We start from the raw sequence: 26,756 nt of genomic DNA on the forward strand, positions 1-26,756 counted from the left end.
TCCCTTTTCCTGGACTTACGGGACTTCTTGAGAGGCGATGAACACTCCATGAGGTTGAGGTTCTAGTTGAAGAGGTCTCTCCACCCTCTTATAAGGTTTTCAAACCCAGAATAATTTGTGGATTCTGGGAATTTTGATCGTTTCTATATTTTTTCACTCTTTTGACCCCTCCTGATGTCGAGGGCTTGGCCTTGGAGTCGAACCTTTGGTCTGCCCTCTTCTCTGTGGGGGACTCTACTTTGCTGCCACCTGGGATGTGCTATTTTTGTGTGTTCACTTACTTAATGTCCTTCACTTGCATCTCTGCCTGCTGAAGACCAATCTGTACCCTGAGGACCAGTGTGAGCCCACCTTCCGCCAGAGTAAGTGCACTGGGTTCCCTCCAGCTGGCAGGGTTCTGAGTTTGGAGGGAGGAAGGTGGACCCTGGAGCCAGGCTGGTCGCCCACACCCACCTCCCAGGGCTGGGTGGTTAGATGAGCTCTTATGCTTAGACACGGGAGGGTTCCATGACAGTGACTTTGTCATGTCCAAGAGCTTTCCTCTGTGTCCAAGGCTAAGCCTGGGAAGGGAGCCCTGTCTGTCCTCTTATCACTCTGTGAGTTAGGTGGAAATAGAATATCATCCTCATCTCCATGTCCTCCACCCTCTATGCCTGCCGGCTGCAGGTGCTTGGGCCCATGTGCTGGCATCTTTGAGGTGGCGAGTCAGGGCTCATTTTAGCAGCCCCCTCACATGAGGGGAAGAGGTCTGTGAATAAGAGGAGCTTTGGGGTGAGGTCTTAAGGCACGGATGGTTAAAAGTAGGAAGTGAAGTTAGACATTCTGGCTACTTAATGTTCAAAGACAGCCTGTGTAGAGATTCTGCCTACAATTCCCACTCTCTTAAAAGTCATTTTGAGGAAGGGCAAGGACTGGTCGCAGGACTGGGACAAATCTGGAGAAGCTCTGACTGTGCCCTAGCCTTGGGTAAAACCTGTTCTGCTCGAGGGATCAGCCTCCTCTCCTGCCACACCTCACACTTCAGCCACACCCGGTTACTCCCAGTTCCCTGAATAAATGAGCAATTTCCCCGCAGCCTGGAAGGCGCCTCCTCGGAATGTTCCTCTGATCCTTGAGACTCAGCTGACTGTCTCCCGGCTGCAGCCACTCCCATCACCATAAGGGATTGTTCCAGAATTGCAGATAGCGCTCCCTTGGAAGGTCCTCAATTCCTTGAAAGCCCAAATTATGCTTTCATCTCATAAGCCTTATTTCCCATGAGTCAGAATATAGTAGGTGTTCGATACATTTTTATTGTAAATAAAAATTTATCTAAATTGGTCAACAAGTGAGCAACTAGTTCAGGTATCCATTTAAAAATTTTTATGAAAATGCTTATATATTGAGAACCCCAAAGATTCCACCAAGAAACTACTAGAACTGATAAATAAATTCAGAAATGTAGCAGGATATAATATTAATATCCAGAAGTTAGCTGCATTTTTATATGCCAATAATGAACAGAAAGGGAAATTAAGAAAACAATCCCATTCATAATAGATTCCAAAAGAATAAAATACCTAGGAATAAACCTAACCAAGGATGTAAAAGACCTGTACATGAAAAATTGTAAGATGCTGAAGAAAGAAATTAAAGAAGGTACAAATAAATGGAAGCACATACCATGTTCATGGATAAGAAGAATTAACATCATTAAAATGTCCATATAACTCAAAGCAATCTATAGATTCAACGCAATGGCTTTCAAGATTCCAATGACATATTTCACAGAACTAGAACAAATATTTCAAAAGTTAACATGGAACTACAAAAGGCCCCACACAGCAACAGCGATCCTGAGAAAGAAGAACAATCATGCTACCTAATATCAAACTATACTACAAGGCCATAGTAATCAAGACAGCCTGGTATTGGCAAAAAAGCAGACACACAGATCCGGGGACCAGAACAGAGAGCCCGGAAATAAACTCACACCTTTACAGTCAAGTAATATCTGACAAAGGAAGCAAATGCACACAATGGGCTAAAGATAGTTTATTCAATAAGTGGTGTTGGGAAAATTAGATACACACAGAAAGAAAATGAAACTAGAACCACCTTCTTACACCAAACACAAGAGTAAATTCAAAATGGATCAAAGACTTAAATGTTAGATCCAAAACCATAAAAATCCTGGAAGAAAACATAGGCAGTGAATTTCAGATATTGCTTATAAAATTTTTTATCAGATATATCTCCCCAGGCAAGGGAAATAAATGAAAAAATAAACAAATGGAACTACAGCAAACTAAAACATTTTTTGCAAAAGAAAAAACTTTTAGCAAAGGAAATTAACAAAGTAAAAAGAACCCACAGAATGGTAGAACGTATTCACCCATACATCTGATAAGGGTTTAGTATCCAAAGTTTGTAAGGAACTTGCAAAACTCAAAAGCAAAAAACCAAACAACCCAATTAAAAAATGGGCAAAGGACCCGAACAGGCACTTCTCCAAAGAGGACATACAGATGACCAATAGACGTACAAAAAGATACTAAATATTACTAATCATCAGGAAAATGCAAATTAAAACCATAATGAGATACCATCTCACACCTGTCAGAATGGTTATTATCAATAAATTCACAAAGAGCAGGTGCTGGCGAGGATGCTTCTGCACTGTTGGTGGGAACGCAGACTGGTGCAGTCACTGTGGGAAGCAACGTGGAGATATCTCAAATAATTAAAAAATGGATCTGCCTTTTGATCCAGTGATCCCACTTCTGGGAACAAATTTGAAGGAACCCAAAACACTAATTTGAAAGAATACAAGCAACACTATGTTCATTGCAGTGTTATTTACAATCATCAAGATTTGGAAGCAGCCCCAGTGTCCATCAGTAGATGAGTAGATAAAACAACTATGGGACCTTTTCATGATGGAATTCTACTTGGCTGTAAAAAGAAGAAAATTTTACCCTTTACAACAGCATGGATGGACCTGGAGAACATTATGCTAAGTGAAATAAGCCACTCAGAGAAAGACAAATATTATATGATTTCACTCACATATGGAATCTAATGAACAAACTGAACTAACAGGCAAAACAGAGAGACTCATTCATAGAGAGCAAATGACAGCTAGTGGGCGGGGGAGGTTAGATGGTGGAGGGATTGAGCAAAAAGGAAAAAGGACTCATGGACATGGACAGCAGTGTGGTGATTGCTTGGGGGAATGGGATATTAGGGGACTAAATGGTAATGGAAAAATACAATAAAAATTAAATTTAAAAACAAATAAAGAGAGATTTGTAAAAAGAAAAAAACAAAGAAAATGCTTAACATGTAGAGAGTTCTCTGTTCAGCAAGCATTTGTTTCACATGCTGCTATGACGACAGCCTCTTGGCTGGGGTGAAGCACACTGGACGCATCTTTCCCACCGCACACACCCAAGAGTGCTTGGTGAGCCGCGGCCTCGCTCTCGCGGCCTCGCTCTCCCAAGATGCCCAGGGGCTTCTACTGCAAGCTTCCTGGATCCCTCAGCTACCCTTCTAGCAACATCTCATTATAATCCTGAGTTTGGTTTTTCTGTAATATCAATTAAATTAAAAAAATAAAGGTCTATTTAAAGGCTCTAAATCTCAAACCATCAATATTTGCTTACGGTATATGGAAAACTCAGAGGACATGTTTGCAGACAAGTTCATAGAAATCAACTGTGAGAACCCTGAGATTTAGAAGGGGTAGGAAAGTGCCCAACCACTTGGGTGCCCACAGAGCTGCACTGTGGAGTTTGGGGAGTCACGTGGTGTGCTGAACTACTGCTCCCAGGCACAGCCCACCCTCCTTGTAGGAGTCGTTGCACATCTCTGCCCACTGCTACACGACTTGTGCTGTAACAGCACCTTCCATGTGGGTGCTTTCCTGCCCCGCTGATATCAGGCTTGACTACATGAATTGCTGTGACCAACAGAATACAAGTGACCGTGCCATATGCCACATCTGAGCTTAAGATTTAAGAGCGACTGTGTGGTTCTGCTATTGCACTTTCTCCCTCTGCTGTGAGTCCAGCATGACCTGACAGGAGCTGCTTCTTCCAATGCGATCTGGAGTGAAGACAACACATGGTGCCACAGCCATCACAGCCAACCCATGGCCACATGTGAACTACGACGGGGAAACAATCTTCCACTTCCACAGGCCACTGAGATGGGGGATGCTTGTTACTGCAGCATGACCGGGTAGAGCAGTCTATTTCAAACCCTAGGAGACTGACACATGTCTAAGAGAGCACACACACACACACACAAAAAAGAGCAATATCATGAGGGTCAAAGGGTTTTGTTTGTTTTGCAGTTTGATTATTTCTGCTGGGGAAGGGCAGGGGAAAGATGCACAACAAAGTAGACGGGGCACAGGGTGGGAAGGCTGGACTGAAGACATGGCCGTACCATGCCTGTGGAGAAACCGAGCCAGCTGTGAACCCTCTGCCTCTTCCAAGTTTATTTCCCATGTCTAGGAAAATGGAATGACAGGAATACTTGCCTTGTAGGAACCCTGGGAGAACAGCATGAGACAGAAGATGTGACAATAGTTTGGAGCTACTCGCTGGCTAGTTTTCAATGAGGGTGATTAATTATTGACCCATGATGTATTTAGAAGAAGAAACATTATGCAAATATGTCTAAATTAAGCATCAAAATTTCAGAGGGCCAGTTCGAGGAGAATTCAGTCAAAGTCTTTATAATACAAAAGAATCTGCCATTCTTAAAAGAATTAACCTGTGAACACTGTCTCTTCCACAGCATTTATAGTGGCTGCTACAACTTTTTAGGCGTGTGCTTCTTCTTAAAATGATATTCCCTGCAGAAAGTCCCTCACCCACCTATAAGTCAGAGCATGAATGGCTTTGAGGCTGTGGGGGGTTGTTTTTCAAATGTTCAATAGGAGTCTCCAGTTTCCTGCAGAAGGAAATGTGGAGAGAACAGGTACAAGCCTGAATTTTAGCTGGAAGACACTTTGCTTGGAACTGAAAAGAAGACAAATAGTGTTAATATTTACAAATGTGCAAATCTTCTTTCTCCTCCAGCCCTAACCACCAATTGACCAAGAAATCCTGTTCGTCTGGCCTCAGAAGTCAGATTTCAGCATTAAAATCTCTTTCCCTCCTCTGATGCTTCAGCCTTGACTGCGACTCCCCAAGATTTCCAGTTTGGACACTACAGTGCAGTGCCCAGTGGACCTCCCTAACTGCAGCCTCCCCTTACCAGGCTTCCCTCAACATGCCACATCCCCAGGTCCTCTGCCCTTCACCCCAGGCACAGGGAATCCAGTTCTCCCTTCATGAGTCAGTCCAGCTGGCGCCTCCTTTGTGGTGTCCCCCGGACTTCCCCAGGCACCGCTGGTCACTTGGTCCTTGTGCCACCTGAGCTCTCCGTCACTCCCTCTCTGCCCACTTCTCACACTGCGTGATGATGACTCACGTCCGTGAGCTTCCTCTCCACCTCCACCTTTTCCTCGGTCCCAGCACCCACATCTTAACTAGCACCAAGGCTGCCTGGGAAGTGTCTGTGAGTGCACGCGGGTGGATTCGGGGCAGAGTGGGCTGCACAGGCCAAGCAAGGAACTCCTCGAAACTTACCGGTGAATTCCACAGCATTGATTACTTTGGAAGATCAGAGTGAAGAAGGTGGTTTCCTATAATTAAAAGCTTTAAGAAAAGCTTTTACTACCCACCAGAGTTTAGTCTAGTCTAAAAAGTGGGAAGTCATGACAGCCCAGCTCTGATCTAGTTTCGGGAAGAACAAACTGTTCTTCTCAGAACAAGAGAGCCCTGGCGAGGCCAAGTCAGTAGGGGAAAGAGCAGGGAGGGGCTTAGGGGTTGGAGATGAAGTAGCCAGGTGATGTCATCTCTAAAGAGGAGAAAAATGAGACCTCTTCATGGGCTTTTGGTAAATACAGTCGCTCCCCCGCCATATCCTATGGGGGGGTCTGTTCTGAGATCCCCAGTGGATGCCTGAAATGGCAGACAGTACCAAGCCCCAAACATAGCATGCTTTTTCCCTGTGCATACATACCTATGATAAAGTTTAATTTATAAATTACACAAGATATTACCAACAATAATAAAACAGGACAATTAGTAGACTGTAATGAAAGTTATGCAAAAGTGTTCTGTTAAGTGAACTGGGGTTACGTGAACATGAGCCCTGAGCTACTGAGACAGTGGATCTGGTAACTGAGACAACTGCCGAGTGACGAGGTGCACAGTGGTCCACAGCGTGCAGACACTGGGCAAAGGGGTCGTCCGAGTCCAGAGAGGGACCGGGCAGGACGGTGCTTATGCTACTCAGAATGGCACAACACTGAAAACTTCCGAATTGTTTGTTTCTGGACTTTTTTATTCAATGTTTTTGGACTGTGGCTGACCGCAGGTAACTGAAAGCACAGAAGGTGAAACCGTGGGTCACTGCACTGAAAGGGAATGTGTGCAAAGTACCTACAATTGGGTCTGGCACTTGGTGGGCGCAGAACACTCTCACAGCTGCTTTTATTACTGAACGCTCTGTTTGTACACTGGCCAATCCCAGCCTCCCGAGTCTGGGGGCCGCACCTGCCGCGCACTCAGTGCACAGTGAAAGGGCGCTTTCGCATGCGCACCGCGGTACCACAAGCTGGCTGCTGGGAGCACCCTGGCGCTGCCCAGCTGGTCAGCCCCCACTGGCTGCACACAGGGTGCCCCGTCACATCAGCTGTGAGGCACAGATACAGACAATGGCGTGAACTTTACAAGGGCCCTGGAATCACTAAAAAAGTATGACACCGAAAGACTGGCCTTGATGCTTGCCCACGGCTGTGTATTTGGAAATGGCAAAAGCTTATCTTTCCAGGGTGTTGCCGGAGCCTTGCCAGGCACAGGCAGGACAGTGCCACACAGGGCCAAGAGCCTGGACACAATGCCAGGAGGGCAGGGCTGAGTCCCAACTCCAGTGGGAATAGCACCTCGGCCACCGAATTAACCTCCCTGTGCCTCAGTTTCCTTGTCTGCAAAGTGGGGAGAATAAATCTTGGTTGCTGTGAATGGTTAAGGAGCCACCATATCAGCAGTACCACTTCTCAAGATGCAGAAACCGATGACGTCACTCGGAACCAGGCCCCTCAGCGGCACAGCCAGGTAGAAAGAGTGTGTGCTTTGAGGGAACAGACACCTGAAGGCAGGTTACTTATTCTTTCTGCCTTGGTCTCTTCATCGGTTTAGTGAATAATTCCCTCTTTGCTGAGGTATCATGAAATAAAATGTAAGACCCTCCCCCACATCAAGTATCTGGGACAGTATAAAATATACAAAAACTGAGTAAACATCAATAAATCCAGGTCCGGCATTCTCTTTCCACTACATCATAGGCTGTTCCCCTTTGCTATCAAACCAAGCGTAAAGTAAAAATGATTAAAAGTCTTGGGGGACACAGACACTTAAACAACATTTAATATACCACAGTGGCAACAGTGCAATCAGAAACAATCCACTAGACTATATATACCCTGGGAATTTACAAGCTAATGATTTAGAAATAAACATGCCCATTAACATAATTTTCAAATCGATGTGCTCTGCTGGACTATAGACCAATAAGATGCAGCAATATGAGAGAAGAGTTCTGTCTCACTCTATGTCTGGCTGCAGAATTCTTTCAAGAGCAAAACATGATTTGAAGAGCCACGTGGACCACCAGAAGTCATCAGAGAATCACCAAGTTCCTGTCCAAAACAGGCGTGGATGCGGCCACAGCTTGGAAGTTCTAATTTTAACTGACCATGGCCATGTAAAAGGAGAAGACATATTTTCTGAAGGAAGATCACAGTAGCAGAGCCCAGCAATTCTCCTCCTGCCAGTGCGAGAGTCCTGTAAGGAGACCAGAGAAGACATGGTGTGGAGCGGCGAGCCCTTCTCCCGGGACCCTGGTCCCCTCTGGAGCAATGTGGGGAGGAGGGTCACAAACAGGTGTGGGAGCCCACTGCCACCGCCAGCTTTGTTTCTCGAGGTCATGCTCCTTCACGAGCAGTGACACCCAGGCAGAACTCAGTGAGGAAGGATCACGTCACAGAGAACTAGACAGGACCTACCAGAAACCCCTACACTGCCCACGGCAGACAGACCAAACCCGCAGGCTAGTTCTGGTTACAAAGGCAGTGCAGTGCGGGCCTGGGCAATGACACAAAGTGCATCTTACATACACCGACGGAAGTATCTTAACTACCCGCAACGTTTCTGAGAAAGGAAAACTGGAGAAGTCCAGAAGAAGGGTCAGTGCCATGAAGAATGAGTGGGACTGAGGACGTGAGGCCATGGAGGGAAGACCTGTGGCAGAGGACACATGACAATAATCGTGAGGACAGTAAGAACAGCAACAAGCATGTCTACCTTCCTTTACAGGCACATCTTCCGTGTACCTCTCACATCTGGCTGTCGACATGCACCTCGGGTTCCTTGGGGCCGAAGGAGGAGCTCCCTTCTCCCTCCCCAGAGCGCAAAGCCAGAACCAACAGGCAGCAGCCACAGGAAGGCAGACCAAGCTTCAGGGCAGGACGATCTCTGCCACCGCTGAGTGCTTCAGAGGGGGAACGTGCTGCCTGCCTGCCTCACTCACTAGTTCGTTACTCCCTCACTTCATCAACAAAATCATTTCTGGGGTGGCTAAAATGTGTTGGGGGGCACGCCATCCTTTTGGGCCAAAGCCTCCCACTTCCACTCTCAGGAGGCCTCAGGGGGCTTGGGGGTGAGGGTGCTGTCCCCCTGCCCCTCCACGGGTGAACACAGATGATGAATGCCGACCCAAGATTTTTAAAACACCATTTTTGGGAACAGATGACACATGTATATAGTAGACCATTTTAAGGTTTAAAAACATATGTAGCATGCAGCGAGGTTGCAGAACACAAGATCAATACACAAATACCAATCGTCTCTCTCTACACCAGCCATAAACCATCTGAAAGTGAAATTAAGAAATGTTCATGGATTGGAAGACTCAACATTGTTGAGAAGGCAGAAGTCCCAAATCGATGCACAGGTTCAGTGCAGTGTCCACCGAAACCCCAGCTGGCTTCACTACAGAAACTAGTAAGCCGGTCCTGAGAGTCACGTGGAGATGCAAAGGATCCAAAACAGACCAAACACACTTCTTCTGAAAAACAAAGTTAAGGACTCACACTTAACAATTTCAAAACTAAGTACAAAACTACCAAATGGTGGCACTGACATAAGGACAGACACACAGATCAAAGGGACAGAGGGTCCTGAAATAAACCCTCACATGAGGGCTCACTGGTTCCTGACGAGGGAGAAACACAACCCAACTGGGGAAAAGAGGAGTTTTTCAACAGACGGTGCCGGGACCACCTGTGCTCCACGCGCACAAGAACACGGCTGGGCCCCTCCCTCTCGCAGTGTATAAAAGTTAAAGTGAACCAAAGACCAAAATGTACCAGCCAAAACTATAAAACTCTTAAAAGGGAGCACAGGTGTAAATGACCTTCATGACCTTAGACATGACAGCAAAAGCACAAACAACAGAAGAAAAGTAAGCAAACTGAATTTCATCAAATTTAAAACTTTGTGCTGCAAAGGACACCATCAAGAAAATGAAAAAGATACCCCACAGAATGAAAGAAAATTTCTGCATATCATTTACCTGGTAAGGTATTAGTACCCATAACATGTAAGGATCTCTTGTAACTCGACAATAAGAAGACAAATAACTAAATTAAAAATAGACAAAGGACTTGAATAAGCATTTCTCTAAGGAAGACATACAAATGGCAAATAAGCACATAAAAATGGAAACATACATCTATGCACAAAATTGTGTACGGATGTTCACAGAGGCATCACTCATAATAGTTAAAGGTGGCAAAACCTAAATGGCCATCAATTGATACAGATAAACAAATGCGGCATGTGAACAATGGATTATTTTTCAGCCGTGAAAAGGAATGAAGTACTGATACATGCTACAATGTTGATAAATCTTGAAAACAATATACAAAGTGAAAGAAATCAATCACAAAAGACCATGTATCATATGATTTTGTTTATATGAAATATTGAGAATGGTCACATCTGTAGAGCTGGGTAAGTAACTCAGTGGCTGCCAGAGGGTGGGGTGAATGGGGAGTGACTGCTAAGGGGTATGGATTTCTTTTTGAGGTGATAAAAATGTTCTGGAATTAGACAGTGGTGATGGTTGTGCATCTTTGTGAATATACAAAAAAACACTTAATTGTAAAAAGAAAATAAAAGTACATACCCCCCAAACCATAAGTATACAGTGAAAAGTAGGTCTCCTTCCCATCCACATTCCCGTCACCCAGCTGCTTGGCCTACAGACAAAGAGTCTCTCCTGTGTCTTTCCAGGAATATTTGATGCATTTATAAGCATCTGTATACACATACTTCCTTTAGAAATGGTAGAATATTATAGGTATTGTTCTGCACGGTGTGCTGTACACACTTAAGGCAGTTTCCAAGATGGCAGATCAGCCTCCTTCATGGTGGGAGGGGTGAGGCTTTTCGGGTAAGGGGAGTCCGAGAAAAGGCAGACTCACGGACACAGAACAGCCTGTGCAAAGAAGCGCAGGATCCTCTGTGACTGGAGCGGAGGAGCTGAGGGGGGCGCCAGGAGGCTGAAGAGCAGCAGACAGAGGCTGGACAGCTAAGCCAGGGGGCGGCAGCTTTACACTGAAAGGCACTGGGAGTCCCCGAGAACGTCGGTCAGCAGTGACATGAAACGATCCCTCTGGAAGGGCATGCAACTCCACAGGAGGTTGGGAAATCCATGTGTCAGAAAGGAGGGAGCCAATCCGAGTGAGGTGAGGAAGGCGGAATTCACAGGACTTGAAGGCAGGCACGGGTCCTCCCAGAGTTCTGGACAGGGTAACTAGGGGTGGTCACCTCCCTTGAGATGCGAACACAGAGGTGAGTGTGTTTCGGGGGAGGTGAAAGTTTTAAGTTTGCGAGAGGCCCAAAGGGGGAGCTCCAGGGGGGCACAAAGTGGGAAGGGAGGCCGAGACCCAAGACAAAGGTTTGGGACCCTCAGCCTCTAAGTGGCCCAGATGAGGTTGCTCAGGGAACACAGAAGGAGAGGTGTGCAGTGAGAGCCCGGGAAACGGGCTGGTTGCTGGGGGAGCACCAGTATTTAAGAGGTGCAACTAGAATGGCCTTTATCCAGCGCTGCTCTATAGCATGACCTTTAAACATATACGTATGTCTCTACAGGGCAGATTTTTTACTACAAGGAGGAGGCACAGAGAAGCTAAAATGACTCATTCAAGGTCACACTGGTAAATGATGATGTCAGGATTCAAACCTAGATCTGTCTAGTTTCAAAACCTATGATTTGTCTGTTTGGTTTTCTCTGTTACTCTAAGCTGCCTCCGCAGGAAGGAGCCACCCAAGGGGCAGGCGGGAACGCGGGAGAGCAGCCAGGACAGAGGGAGGAAGCAGTGTATGTGCCCTGCACCCAGGGTCTGGGCGCAGCATGGATGCTGCTAGGAAGTGCTCCCAGGTGTGCCCCGCCACAGGACGCTGCCGTGCTCTGATGGCCTCGGCACTGGTCCGCCAGGGAACACATGCTTGGGTTGCTGGGAAGGATGCCAGGCCCCATGTCTCTGGGCCAGAGTTACTCTTCCAAGTCCCCAAACACCAGTGGTCTCAGGCCTAAGGATGAATTGGGCTTGGGGACTGTGGGTGCTGTGGGGACAGGGTGAGCTCTGAACCAGGAGTGGAAGGGCTCACCAAGGAGCACTGCCCTGTCCCAGGTCGGACCCCAGGCTCCTTCCCCAAGCAGCCCTACAAACCAGTCTTTTTCGTGTTCCTATTGTAATCCGGTAGGTTCCTCTCTCCTTGTTTTGCTGGAGAATAAAGCGTAACCTTACAGGTCTGCCCCTCTGCTCCTACTTCTGAAACAACTTCAAGACACTTTTCAAGCTTTCAGGCTTTGGACTCAGACATTGGAGTTCAAGTCTCAGCTCTAAGGCTGATGAACTGTGTGGCTTCAGGCGAGTTGCTTGATTTCCCTGGGCTCATTTTACCCTTTCTACAGGAGGGATCATAAAAAGCTCTCTGGGCTGAGCTGCTGTGCGGACCACATGGGATAACTTATGTGAAGCTTCCGGCACACAGCTGTAGCTAAAGAGACATTTTCCTTCATTCCCTGGAGGGCTGCCCTCAGAGTCTACCATGTTTCAGAGGAACCTGCTCTCCAGCTTGGTCTCCATTTCCTACTAGAGGCCTGGGACTTACACCCAGTCCTGCCACTTTAGGTCCTCACAGACGGCCTGTGGGGGGGCGGCGAAGGATGAGGCTAAGGAGCAGCCCCAAGCAGTAGCAGAACAAGAGGGCGAAGTCGGGGCCAGTCCCCGGGGAAGAAGGGAGCTGGGAGGCTGCTGGCCCGACCAGCAGGTTGCTTCTTCCTGGCTGGCAACTTAGAAGGCTCTGGAGTTGTTACTTAGAGGGCACAGATAAAACAAACACCAAACCTGAATTTTTATTTTTAAATTAACAGCAGTCATGCTCCTTCCACAGAGGTGAGTGGAGTAAGTATCTGACCGAGTTCAAACAAATGGGCTCCAACCCGTGACAGTGCTCAGTCCACTTCTGATCGTAAGGGTGGCTGTGCGGCTCCTCTGTGCCCATGGCAACCAACTCGTGCTGGCAAGTTCTGGGGGGTGGGCTCCTTCAGGCTGGGAACACTTGCTGGAGGTGGTGAATATGAAGTGACGACAGGGTGGCATTTGGCTGGACATAATGAGGTTGGAGGGAACCAAGGGTCGGAACAAGGGGGCAACAGGCCTCACCTCCAGGACCCTACTCTGCTCTTCGAATCCCTCAAGACCGCTCTCCCGGCCACCACTTGGTTTGGTTGGTGGTAACGTCTCTAGCACAGGGCGGTGGGGAAGGCAGCATAAAGTCACAGATGTGCTGGTTTGTAGATGTAAAATGCTGTGCAAGTAATTATTAGCACAGGGAGCAGGGCTGCAGTCTAAAACGGACTGGGGAGTGGTGGAAGGCGAAGTGTCTACATACAAGCAACAGAAGCCCTCCGGGTGCTCAGCTATCACCACCAGTGTCCCTGTGCTCCCTTCCAGAATCGTACACACATGGTCAACAACTGTGACCGTCTGGTCCTTGGTGTCAGTTCCACTTAAGGAATTACTGCATTAAATGGATGGAACATTACTAAAACCTAATTAACATCCAGATTAAGTTTTTCTAAGGGAAGCAAGATCTGCAGAAAAATAAAATACCCTAGTAATTTAAATTCCATGGTATTCAAGTAAATACTACATGACTGAACATTACAAGTTGAATAATTTTAGCCCAGGAAAAAAAACCCTATTAGTTAGTCTATTCTTACAAATAGTACTCCTAATCCTCATTCGAATCTATTCCCCCATCACATTTAGCATATGAGGAAACAGAGGCATTGAGAAGTGAGCTGATATGGTGAAGGCCAAGGTTACTGATGTGAGGCAAGTCAAACCTAGTCCCACCAAGGGGGACTAGGCCTTGTGCTCTTGCCTTCATGTTACAACTGCCTCTGGTGCCACCTGATCCCCTAAATGGGGCTGGGAGTATAGACAGACAGAACAGAGCCTTTTTTATTGATAGAGAACGCTTCTAATTTATATACTGGGGGTATGAGCTCTCTATGCCCCCACCCACCCACACACCTGCTCGTCCGATCCAGCCATCCATCCCCGCCCAAACACCTACCCCTCCATCCAGCCACTCACCCACCATCCATCCCTCCACCCTTTATCAAAAGCCTGCTATAAGCCACATGAGGATACAGATCCTGCTCTACTCTTAAGCTCCATGAAAGCAGCATCCACATTAATTACTCACTATCAAGTGCCAGGGTCTAGGTCAGGTCTAGCCTGGCATGCAGTAGATGTTCAGTAAACACTGGATGACAGAATGAAACACTAAACCTTGTTCTTTAGAAGCTTATGGTCTGGAAGGGCAGACTGACGTGAAGAGTGGGGCATGTGCAGCGTGCCCAGGGTCACAGCTGTAAACACAGCAGCAGCACAGCAGCTGAGGAAGGCATGGTGGGCCCTGCTGGGGTGACTCCTCACTAGCTGGTCACAGGGTCACTTTAGGGCTCTGTCACCGTGGGTTCCCTGACACAGAACCTGTTTCCTGAGCTGTCAAGGACCAATGGGTGAGTCCTGGGGCTCCCTCTGGGCACTGGTACCAGTCTCTTCATCATGAGGGACCTCAAATTCTTTACTTGTGAACCTCTAATCTTTAAAGCCTCTGGTCAACTCTGCCACCAGATCATTGTGCTAATTTATTCTAGAGATCTCTGAGCTCCCTTTTCTCCATTTCAACTCATTCATTTGAATTCAACAAACATTTTCCAGGCACCGACTGTGTTCCAGACACGGGGACACCAGAACCCTCTGTGCCCTTCTTCGGGAGCAGGACCTGCTGTTGAACCCCGGGGAGCATATGTTCAGAGGTGCCTGGCGCGGCCCCTCCAGCAGAGAGGCAAACGAAAGCGGAGGAGCACCCGCCGCACGTGGCTACATGCTGTAAACATCCAAGAACTCGAGCGATGGTTACTGAGAGGATGTTAAAAATCATTATCTACTGAAAATATTAGATTTGCTCTGGATTGTTCATTACATACAATGGCTTAATAGGACTTTTATTGAATAGCTGCAGAGCTCTGGGCCGAAATCAATTTGCTGTATACTCGGAATTTTGATGTATGCTGTTGACTTCCACAACACGAAGCAATTTGTAATAGCTTTGGCTCTCTGTTGTTTTCAAAGCTCCTGCTACATCACAAGCATTTATTTCTGACCACAAAATTACATTTATTCAACAGAAAGCAGCTCTGGGTCTTTAAGAGGTTAACTTCTGGAGTGCTTGGCTGCTCTCCAGCCTGTCGGAGGAGCAGTGCTGGCATGGTGGCACCGGCGGTGGCGGCAGCGCCGGGCAGGCAGCCGTGATTAATAGACTGCTGAGTGCGCCCCTTTCCACATGCACGCGGCTCGCTCCCCTGCTTCCATAGATCATGGGCTTAGCCTCAACATATCTGACTGAAATTGAATTTGGCTTCTCTCTCAACCGTTCATTTCCTATGTTATGCAAGGTTATACCCTTTTCTGCATGAGCAGAACCAAACCAGCTGCAGCTTTGGAGAGGAAAATGTGTTTTCAATTAGGAAACTGGCCTGGATATTGAACCACAGTCCTACTGCTCCCCTAATTGAGCCATCATGGAGCAGGCCCATGGATAGACACTGTATCACCAGGCCTTTGGGTTTTACTGTGAGATAATTAAAATGCACCATCACCACAACTGTCACCCCAACCGTCACATGTGAAAAGGCCTGAGAGTCCGAAGATGGTGTGCTGGCTGAGAGGGAAGTCAGTCTCCGCCAGGAACGGGGTCAGGACAAGAGGCTGTGCTGGGGTCCTTGTAGGGTCCACCTTCTGGCCAGAGCCCGTCAGTGTCCTCAGGGCCTGGTCTGTTCCATATGTGCCTGTGAGGGACACTGGGTCCCAAACTCAGCAGATACCTCTGAGGCCCCCGAGGTGGGGAATCAGCCTTATGCTTGTTGTGGGTCACTAGGAACCTAGGGCAAAGCCTTCCACTGAGCGCTCAATGAGTACTTGTCAATGAAGGAGAAGGCAAGAGGAAGAGAGATTCAGCTGAGAACGCCTTACTAAACTGCTTGGGAGGAAAATAATGCAGACTTAGGAGAAAATATGGACCCCTGAGAGAAAATTAAAACGGGCTGAGAAAGTAAGAAAAAGGAATGAGGGAGGTGAACTTTCACTTAGGTCCTAAAGGATGAAAATGATTTTTAAAAAATTTACTGATTTGAGAGAGAGAGAGGTATCAATCTGTTGTTCCACTTATTTATGCACTCATTGGTTGTTGATCTGTGTATGTGCCCTGACGGGACAGAACCCACAACCTTGGTGTATCAGGAGGATGCTCTAACCAACTGAGATGCTCGACCGGGAAAGGCTGGAAATGATTTTTACAGGTGAGGAAGGGCAAAAGGTTATAATAACCAAGGCCATGACTTCAGAAAAAGGTTAGAAGCAGGAAACCACAAGGAATGTTCAGGGTACGGTAAACAGACCAGCCTGGTGGGAGCAAAAGCCAAAAGTGTGACACCTGAAAATACATTTTAAATTAAATCACAGAGCTCCTAACATACCATCTGAGGTGCTAGAGTGGGTACTGAATCACAGAATTTAACCGAGAACAATCACCCTTGGAGGGAACCTAGGCTAGTGGTTCCTACAATCACCTACAAATGAGATTCAGGGTGGACCTTATACAATTAGACTCTTAGGTCCCACCCCAGGCCTAATGAATCACAACCCCTCGGGGGTAGGGGGTGAGTGCAGCCAGCTAAATTTCTGGAAACATGGTCAATTCTCATGCAGACAGTTGCTCCATCTGAGTACCAGCTTTAGGAACCACTGATCTGGTCCAATCTTCTCTAATACCATCCTGCCCACAGCACTTAATGCAGGACTTGCTAAGTACAGGCATGCTGGAGACATGAATACGTGCACACGCATGTGCGCAGGCACACACACAGTCCCTAGCCCCTAGGTTTCAGAAGCATAAGGCTTGGTATAGGACAAGTTAAACTATGTTCCAATATCTGAAATATAAGGCAGAATGTCCTCAAGCTCAAAATCAAAAGAGAAACATAAATGAAGCCCTCCCAGAGATCAGAAGGGGAAGTTTGTTTCTGGTAGGTACTTGGGGATGACCTGGAGGGTATAGCCTTTGGGTTGGGCCTTGAAAAATGGGTAAGAGCTGACTGCATCTCTGACAGGTGGTCCTCTGGCCCTTGTCTGAACACCTCCAGTGATGGGAAATTCACTACCTTAGATGGCAGCTCATGCCATTTTTGAACAGCTCTAATTGCTAGAAAGGTCCCCTTCTACCTGCTGATGACAGCCCACTGGCCCACACTGGACTCCAGAGCTCTGGGGCTCCCTGCCGACTACCTCACTCATCCACTCATTGTACAGATGAGCAAAGTCAGGCAGACAGAGGCCAGGAGCTGCCCGAGGTCACAGGAGAGTGAATGGCAGCGCCTGGGAAGGCTCCCAGGTCCTCTAACTCCCTGTGAAATGTTCTTTGTAGTAAAGCACTTGAACACCCTGGCTTTATTTAGACATGGCCTTTAGATCTGAACACTTAAATACATTATAGCACAACAGATACGGGCCACAGGACATCCTTGAAACTCTGTCACTTTCAACTAATTCATGGAATATTTACCTAGCTTAATCCATTCATCTATTATTTGATTAAAATCCGTCAAGTGTGCACGGGGCCTTTTCTTGCCACTGCACTCAGACCTCTCCTTTGGACTTGGGCCTTTCAGAGCAACGTTAACACCGGGGCCCACCAGACTGCTGCCTGCTCAGCCCTCCCTGGCCACGCTGGGCTGCCCTCCTCCCTCCTTCCTTCAGCTCCAGCCCCTTGGCCTTCTTTCCAGCTCCTAGTCATCCCGAGCACTGTCCCTCCTTAGAGCCTTGGCACTTGCCCTGCACGGCCTGACACTGTCCCAGGCTCTGTGCTTGGCTGGTTCTTCTCATTACTCAGGAAGCCGCTCTGCTCTCCCCACTCCACTCCACTTTCCCATCTGTTTCCCTCACAGCACTTGTCGCCACCTGACATTACTCCTTGTGTTTATTATCTCTTTCTCTTCACCCAGGACACAGGCTTTAAGACAGCAGAGGCCTTGTCGACTGTTATCTGTGGCTACATCCTTAGCTCCTATTTGGCCCAGAGCTACATATAGTTGCTCTCAAAGTTTTACTGAATGAAAAAATGAACAAACATCAGAGAGAAAAAATCCAGCATCAGAGGCAATGTGGGGCTTCACACCGCCTGAACGCTGTTGGTATGCTACATCTGCTGTGGGCCTTCAGTTCACGGGGAAGCTGCAAACAATTCCTTGGCCCCTGGTGTGGGCCACGCCGGCAGGTGATACTGGGATGAAGTCACAGCCTGCAGTAAACCTGGGCCCCTCTCTCCTAAGGGGCGTAGGTCAGTTCATAGCAGAAGGTGTGTCCACAGTTATGGATATTTATGCAGGACAAAGTGTGGATGGCCAGATGATATAGGAGGGGCTGGTGAGAAGGGGAGAAGCCTGAAACTGAGTTTGCCAAGCACTTTACATAAAAATAAACACCAATGGCCCTTATCCGAGACGAGGGAGGTTGACTAAGATGACGGAGGGACAGAAGGGGTCCTCCCATGCCCCAAGCACATCACAGCACACTGCACCAACATTAAAGGACATGTCTGTGGTGACAGACAGCCCAGGCCTCCTACTGTCACCTGTGTGACTTTGGGTAGTTTACTTACCTTCTCTGGGCTTAGTTTCTCCATCCATAAAATGGGCTGCTGCTTCCCCCCCACCCAATGGACACCTACTGCATGTTCACTGTGGCCAAGTACTGGGTATACATATAGTGGAGGCCCTGGGTGTGCAGACACGGAAAATCTAGAGAGAATAACAGCTCACAACCACAATGGACAACATTGACTCTGAACAACAAGCACAAGGTGCTACAGGAGAAATAGTAAATGGGCGGTGGTTTGGTCTGAGGGTCAGAGACCTCTTTGAGGGCATGACAACTGAGGAGAGCCCTAAGGATGAGTAAGAGAGGCAGGCAGGGGGCTGGGGAACAAGGTGGGGCAGAGGGAGGCAAGATGCAGCCCGTCCATGCACCCTGAAGGCTGAGGTCGGGGTTCTGTGTCCACCTCAAGGGCCCTGGGGAGCCACTGAAAGGCTGTGAGCGAGGAAGTGACCCGGTCCCGGCTGATGCATGGAGGAAAGGTAGGGTGGGTAAGAGCTGGAACAAAGTTCAGTTAGGGAACCACTGCAGTGGCTTCAGTGACACATGGTGGCTTTGGACAAATGTGGGTGGGAAGGATGGAAAGAATCGAAAAGATCTGAGTACACTTCAGAGGAAGGATGGAGGAGATGCAGGGGTACAGAGGGAAGACGGAGAGCCAGATTTCCAGCTGAGGCAACTAGGTGGACTGGGGAGTTATTCCTAAGAAGGAAAATGATGGAGGGGAAGGACACTTCAGCAATGTGGAGGTTGGGAGGGTTATAGATTATGAGTTGTTTCCTGTGGAATACCTAAAAGGCAATAAACAGGCAGTCTTAGATGACCCTGGAACACAACAGGGAAGGCTAGGAGAATTCTGAGTTCGCAGCACAGAGATACCAAGAGATTATAGAGCAAAGGATGCAGTGATTCAGAGGTCAGAAGGTAAAGAAGGAACTGCCCAAGGAAACTAAAAATCAATAGCCAGAGAGAAGCCAGAAGGCAAAATGTCATAGGCTGTCAAGAGAAGAGAACCTATCATGAGAAGGACAGCCAGGTGTGCCAATGTCGCTGAGGTGTGTGTGTGTGTGTCGGGGGCGGGGGTGGAACTAAAAGGGTGAAGAGAGAGTGGGGCAGACATCAGACCGGGGTGGGTTGAAGAACACACACAGGATGGAGATAGCTCTTTGGAGGAGACTGCCTAGGCCAGGTAACAAAGAAGGATTGGCGTCTTTCTTTGTCTCTCTCTCTCAAGACAGAACATATTAGCACTTACAGAAATGCTGAAGAGGAGTCCAGTAACTAGTGGAGACTGAAGCTACTGGAGAAAGCAGAAGGTGGGCTCTGGCACCCATAAGGAAGAGCCAGGTGCTTCAGGAAGGGGCGCTTCCTCAGTAAAAACCAATGAAGAAGACGGATACGGCTTTGCAGACCCGGTGGCAAGGAGGTCGAAGCAGCACTACTTTCCAGTATCGTGAGGACTTGGCCAGCATACGCCTGAAAAGCAGCTGGCACAGCGCTTGAACTTGCTAAGTGTCCTGCAAATGCCATTCGAACACTATTACGCACGTGCTATCCCCCTCAGCCTGCCCAAGTGCATGGCCTCACTGGAAGCATCCATTTGCCTGGAGATTAAAATTTGTCACAGATGAAATGCAAAGACAAGGGAGAAGATAATATTTACTTTCTGACATGCAAAAGCAGAATTATGTAGCTCCTGCCTTGTAAGCATGAATATTTCTTTTCGAAAATAGTTCATCCTTATAAAAATAACAAAAGAAACACCTGTGAGTAGGGACATTCCCACGACATTGGAAACCTCCTTTGTGCCTATGATACCTGCTATTCTGAACTTCCTGTTGAATCTTTTCCTTATGGTTCTATTTTATAATAAATATCTGCATCCCCAAACAAACTCAGCTCAGTATCGCAGTTTGGAACTCCATTCGCTTTCCCCTGATATGCTCGCTGTGTTCCACTGTATGACTACACCACCCTTTATTACCCTTTCTAGTGCAGATGCAAAGGGGCTGTTTCTACTCATTTACTTCTTTCAAATGTTCCTCAACTTGTTTCTGGGGCCCACGTTTCCGTTTATTTAGGGTATATACTTAGGGGCAAAACCACTCTGGTGGGGAAGGTAGATCTTCTTTAGCTTTAGTGCCTGATGCCAGATTGGTTTTCAAAAGGTTACAAAAATTTACACTCCTACATTGACACTTGAATTTCGGCCAACCTGGTAGGCACAAGGAGGTTGCACCGAGGTTACTTTAATTTGCATTTCCCTGACTATGAGGGTTGAGCATATTTTTACATATATACTGACCATTCTGATGGGCTCTTGTAAGAATGCCATTCATGGGTTTTGCCCATTTTCCTGTTGAGACGTTTTGTCTTTTTCTTATTAATAGGTAAATGTTTTTTTAATCTTTTAAAAATACGAACCCTCTGTCAGCTATGTATGTGGCAACTGTCTCCTGGTTTGTGGCTTGCAGCCAAGGTCACCCAAAATACGATCTGCTTACAGTATGGCCCTAGGGGGCACCATGCACATCAGAGGAATTTGAATCTTTATCATGAAAAAGATTCAGATAGGTCAGGATCTTTATTATGACAGGTCTCCAACAGATAATATAAAATGTCTTGAAAAAGTAGATCTTTCTACTAGTTCATGCAAAGGTAAAACTGAGCCAGCAGCGGGATTATCTTTTCATTTTCTCTAGGATGCCTTTCCATGGGAAAATTTAAAAAAAAAAAAAAAGCTTTTACTTTAAAATTTTAATGTAGTTGAACATAACAATTTCTTCCTTTATGGTTTCCTGTTTAAGAAACACTATCTTACCCAAAGTTGTCATATTCTATATTTTCTTTTAAAGGGTTTAAAGTTTTGCCTTAAATCTTTACCTATAATTTATGTTTGCACATGTTTTGAGGTAGGGAACTAGTTTCACGTAATTCCATAAGGATAACCAATTGTCAGAGGACCACTTATTGAAAAGTCCACCCTTTGCTCACTGATCTGTAATGCTCTCTTTGCAGTGTGTTTGGCTTCTATGTGTGTGCAAGTCAGTTCTGATTTTTTATTATGTTCCATGGGTATATTTATCTGTCCTGGTGCCAATTACTGTAGCTTTGATAATCTGGTAGGTCCAATCCTCCATTATCAGCCTCATATGAATTCTGGAATCAGCTTTTCAAGTTTCATGAAAAAATCCTGTTGGAATTTTGACTGTACCTACAGTGGCTCCTACGTAATCAATTTGGGGAAGCTGATATCTTTAATAGTAGTAGGAAATTCTATGCTTGACTGCCTTACCTCTATGTAAATCTTTAATATCCTTCAATATAAATGTTATTCTTTTTTCCAAAAGAGTTTCTATGCATTGCTATCACGTAGGTAGCCTTTATTTTTTTTTTGTTGCTGTTTCCAGGGGTACCCTTCCTCAGTTTGCTCTTGATGTAGACATATATATTTACTTTTGTATATTGATTTTGCATCTAGTAACCTTGTTAAATAACAGAGACTCACTTGAAAAATGAGTTTTATTGCTTATTACAATACTTATATTCTATTCCTTTTTTGTCTTCCATACTAACTGCAGTGTTAACTAAAAAGCAGCATTAGTAGGCATTCTTGCCTTGTTTCTGATTTTAAAGGGAACATTTTCAACATCACTGAGTATGATGATTAATGTAAGTTTTTGATAAATGCCTTTATCCAGCTTAAAGAGGTTCCCTTCTAGTCCTAATTTGCTGGTAATTTTTTAAAATCATGAATGAATATTGAGTTTTATAAAATTCTTTTCCTATAACTATTGAGATAATATTTTCTTCTTTAATCTGTTAATGACAATACATTTTTCTAATATTAAACCAAAAAGCATTCTTGGGATACACAGAGCTTGATGAATTCAATTTACTAATACCTTTTAAAGGACTTCTGCATATCTATTCATAAATTAGACTACTTCAATATTCCTTTTTTTGCCCTGGCTAATGTGGCTCAATGGATTGAGTGCTGGCCTGTGAACCAAAGGGTCACAGGTTCAATTCCCAGTCAGGGCAAACACCTGGGTTTCAGGGAAGGTCCCCAGTAGGGAGCATGCGAGACACAACCACACATCGATGTTTCTCGGCCTCTGTTTCTCCTTCCCTTCCCTTCTCTCTAAAAGTAAATAAAATCTTTAATATTCCTTTCTTTTAGTGTTCTTATCTGATTTTGACATCAAGGTTAAACTAGCCCCATAAAATGAGTTAGAAATTGTTCTCTTTTTCTATTTTTTGAAGGAGCTTGCAAAAGATTAAAACTATTTCATGAATGACTGACAGAACTCCCCATAAAAATGTCTAGACCTTGTAGAAATATTTCTGTAACAGCTGTGAGGCTATTCAGGCTTTCTAACCTCTTCTTTACTCAGCTTCGATATGTTATAGTATTCTAGAAATCTGTTTTGTCTACGTTTTTAATTAAATTGGCAAAAAATTGATTATAATATTCCCCTCTTATCTTTTTATTTGCTACAGCTGCTAAGTTATCCCCATTATCATTCCTAATCATTTTTTATTAGGAAGGCAGTTTGTATATTGTAGCGATCTTTGCAATGAACCAACTTTGGGGTTGTTTCTCAGGTCTTTGTTTTCTTTCTCATTCATTTTTATTCTCATATATTTTTATTATTAGTTATTTTGATTGGTTCCATCTTCCTATTTTCGTTGAGGTTATTCCGTTGTACTTTTACAACTATTTAAGCTGAATGCTAAGCTCATGAATTTTCAGACTTTATTTCCCCTTTGATATAAGCGCCTCAGCCATTTTAGAGGACCTTCCTCCCGGAGGACCCCTGGTTTAGGCAGCCAGCTCCCCTACCAAGAGGAGTGGGGCCTAAGCCAACTCCTTACCCTCCAACGCGCTATCCTATGATCCTCCTCAGGGAGAGAAGCAAGAAGACAGTGAGATCATTGGAAAGATTTAACATTTTTCTAGAGAATGGGACTGTCATCTCACTGAACTAAAATATGCCCCAAACTGGACTGACCGTTTAGGTTCCGTCCCCTGCTCCCACTGATCGGCTGGCTGGGCTTATGCAGCACACAAGCTTACATGGAGAGACAAATACGCCGGAAATCTAATTTCAGTGGGAGTTAAAATAGATGACTTTGCTATAACGATCATGAGTAACTGTTACAATTATACTATTCCAAACTTTTCAGTCAAGGACAACAAATACAGTCGTTTACTATCTTTTCTAAGGTTTTTCCTAAGCAAATATTCTGGGGTCCTTGTCACCTTATTAATAGCAACATACCCTGGAGAAAGGATAGAGACAAATGTTTTAAAAACTGCCTCCAGAGGAACCTCACCGCTCAAGCATGTGCTCAATAACTATTTTTAAGAGCCCAAACACTTTAGTTCCAGCTGCCATGCCAGGCGCTGGGAATACACATGGCCCACAAGACAGGACAGAAGTTGCCTTCACACACTTACAGACTCATAGGGAATAGAAACAGTCACAGGCAGCTCTCAGGCATGATGACAAATACGCTACCAGCAGTGAGGGGTGCAATGGGAGCACATGGTACAGGGACCTGGCCTGTCCCTGGGGCTCAGGGAAGACCTTTCCCGAGGAAGTGACACCAAGTAGAAGTGAGCCCGGTGAAATGAGAGGAGGAAGGAGTGTCTGAGGAAGAGGTTGGCCCGTGCAAAGGCTGGGAGGCTGGTGAGCACACCCGGCGCACAAGGGCCTAGAAGACACGCAGAATGGCTATGTGTCCAGTGTTGGGTGGTAGGAAGTGAGAGAAGTCGACAAAGGAGAGCAGTTGAATGATGCAGGCCTCCTAAACCACAGGCAGGAAGGTGTCTGGATCTACCCTGAAAACCACAAGAAGACACTGAGGGGTGAAGTGGCACCCAGCAACGGTAACAATTCCTATGACATTAAAACACGGGAAATGCACATTGCTGCAGGAATGCTAAGTCCTACGGAAATATGTAGCTGTCTGAAACCTATTCATTTGTTTATTTTTTCCTTTTGGGGATCTCAAATAGACAAGTAATCTATACAAATCCTGAGGCAAAGAACATGTTTTCACTAATACCACACATTTTTCCAAGGGGAACTCAAGCACCTTGGGATGAACTTAAAAATACGTATATGATAAATAAAATTGCATACAGTAAACACTAAGGAAGGTTACAAGAACAAACGTCTGATTAGAGAAGTTGGTGTTCTAGAAAAACAAGCTGAATGGACCTTGCCCATCAGAGCACGGAGACGTGCCGCCCACAGACGCTGCTCAGCATGGGCACCCGCCTGCGGCTGCCCTCTGCTATGAGGCGCGTTCTTTAGAAACAAGGAAGACTTAGTCCTTTCTACTAAAACCGGCTTACCAGTAAGCAGAAATTATTTACTAAATATAGAAGTTAGCAAAGACTTGGTAAATATTAATTAATGGTATATAAAAATATTTATTTTATGAATAGCCCTTTAAAAAATGGGCAAAATAGGAAGCCTAGCTGCTTCTCAGGCATTTCAAATTTCATGTATCCAGAATCAAACCTATTACCCTATCCAGAGTGTGAGATATGTTTAAGATAACTTAGATTCTAAAAAACAAAAAACAAACAAACAAAAAACCCCCACACAGCCCTGGCTGGTGTGGCTCAGTGGAATGAGTGCCGGCCTGTGAACCAAAGGGTCACTGGTTCAATTCCCAGTCAGGGCACATGCCTGCGTTTTGGGCCAGGTCCCCAGTGGGGGGCTCATGAGATGCAGCCACACACTGATGTTTCTCTTCCTCTCTTTCTCCCTCCTTTCCCCTTTCTAAAACTAAATAAATAAAATCTAAAAAAAAAAACACCATATAAAAGCCCTGGCTGGTGTAGCTCAGTGGATTGAGCACAGGCCTGCGAACCAGAGGATTGTGGTTCAATTCCCAGTCAGGGCATATTCCTGGGTTGCAGACTGGTTCCCTGCAGGCCAGTTCCCAGCAGGGGATGCACGAAAGGCAACCATACATTGATGTTTCTCTCCCTCTCTCCTTCCCCTCTAAAGATAAATAAATAAATAAAATCTTTAAAAAACATATAAAACTCCATTAATAAAAACAATAACAAAGATGAGAGGGGATGGAGATTTTATATATATATATATATATATATATATATATCCCCCAAATGCAATGCATGAACATGATTGAACCTGGGTGGGAGCAAAGCAGTTATAAGACACAATTTGGGGATAACTGGGGAAATTTGGTTTAGGGGCTGAATATTATATATCACAGAATTAATGTTCATTTTCCCAGGTGTAATACTTAGAGTTGCTGTGAAAATGTGGGGAGTGCCCTTAATTTTAGGAGATCACATGTATGTTTAAGGGCACAGTGCCGAGCTACCTGCTACTTACTTTCTGATGTTTAACACCGGGGTGGGAGCCAATGTGGCAAAACATTACCGAGTGGAGAGCCTGGTCACAGGGTGTACAGGTGTTCATCATAGTAGTCTTTCTACTTTTATATAGACTTGAAATTTTTCAAAAAGAAAGAAAAACAAGCAAACAATAAAAATAGTACACTGAGCTATTTAGGTAGAGGAAACACTAAGCCAGTGGGCCTCACAGAAAGCTGCTGAACAGGTAAAAGAAAGAGATCAAATCGAATGTGGGCAGGTGTAAGGTGACAGTTTCACTCCACAGAATGAGGGTTGGGAGATGTACTTCTGAGGAAAAGGCAATCCTGTCCTTCCCAGACCTGGGATATCGATACCCTCTGTGCCCCACAGAGCTAAGTCCAGGGGGCTCCCTATGCAGGGCGTCGTGAGCACGGAGAACAGCGCCGCTGCATTGTTCTAAAACCTTTACCATCACCAGCAATCACTGCTGCTTCGGCTTCCGACCCTAGCCCCTCACCGTTCTGGAATCTCCTCTCTTGCCATCCTCCTGACAAACGTTCTTCCTCCCCTCACCCCCTCCTACAGCCTGCACGCTAAGGGATTTGCCAAATGGTGGCCCTCGCCTCATACTGTGGCGCTCTAGGCCCAGGATTCCCGCCCCCTTAGCGATGTGTCCCAGAAGGCACTCTGCAGCCCACGTCGCTCCCGAACAGGCCATCATGCTTCTCTGACTCCTGTCCTTGCCCCTGTTCTCTGTGAATCTCTACAGTTCTACCAGCCTGGGTCTTTAGAGGACTTTAAAAAAGTCTTGCTTCCTTTCTTCACCATTGTTACTATTTTCGTCACTGCAACAGGAGAAGCTAAGAGCCAAGTGAGTACCTCCACACCAAACAGTAACCAAGTTTCTGGCTTTGTAAGATCCATCAAGTCTCTGCACAAAAGCCTGAGAAGGAGCTGGGGTGTCACGCACCTCCACCACCTGTCCTCCTC

At 45.9% G+C, this 26,756-nt stretch overlaps 1 protein-coding gene across 8 annotated transcripts in view; it reads right to left on the minus strand.

The window, feature by feature from the left end:
- Positions 1–26,756, minus strand: part of CUX1 (cut like homeobox 1) — a 362,320-nt gene that overhangs the window by 172,425 nt on the left and 163,139 nt on the right. The gene's annotated exons all lie outside the window — the stretch shown is intronic.

The sequence above is a fragment of the Artibeus jamaicensis genome, unplaced genomic scaffold, assembly GCF_021234435.1.
Source record: "Artibeus jamaicensis isolate MK-2021 breed Jamaican fruit bat unplaced genomic scaffold, CSHL_Jam_final contig_956, whole genome shotgun sequence".
NCBI lineage: Eukaryota > Metazoa > Chordata > Mammalia > Chiroptera > Phyllostomidae > Artibeus > Artibeus jamaicensis.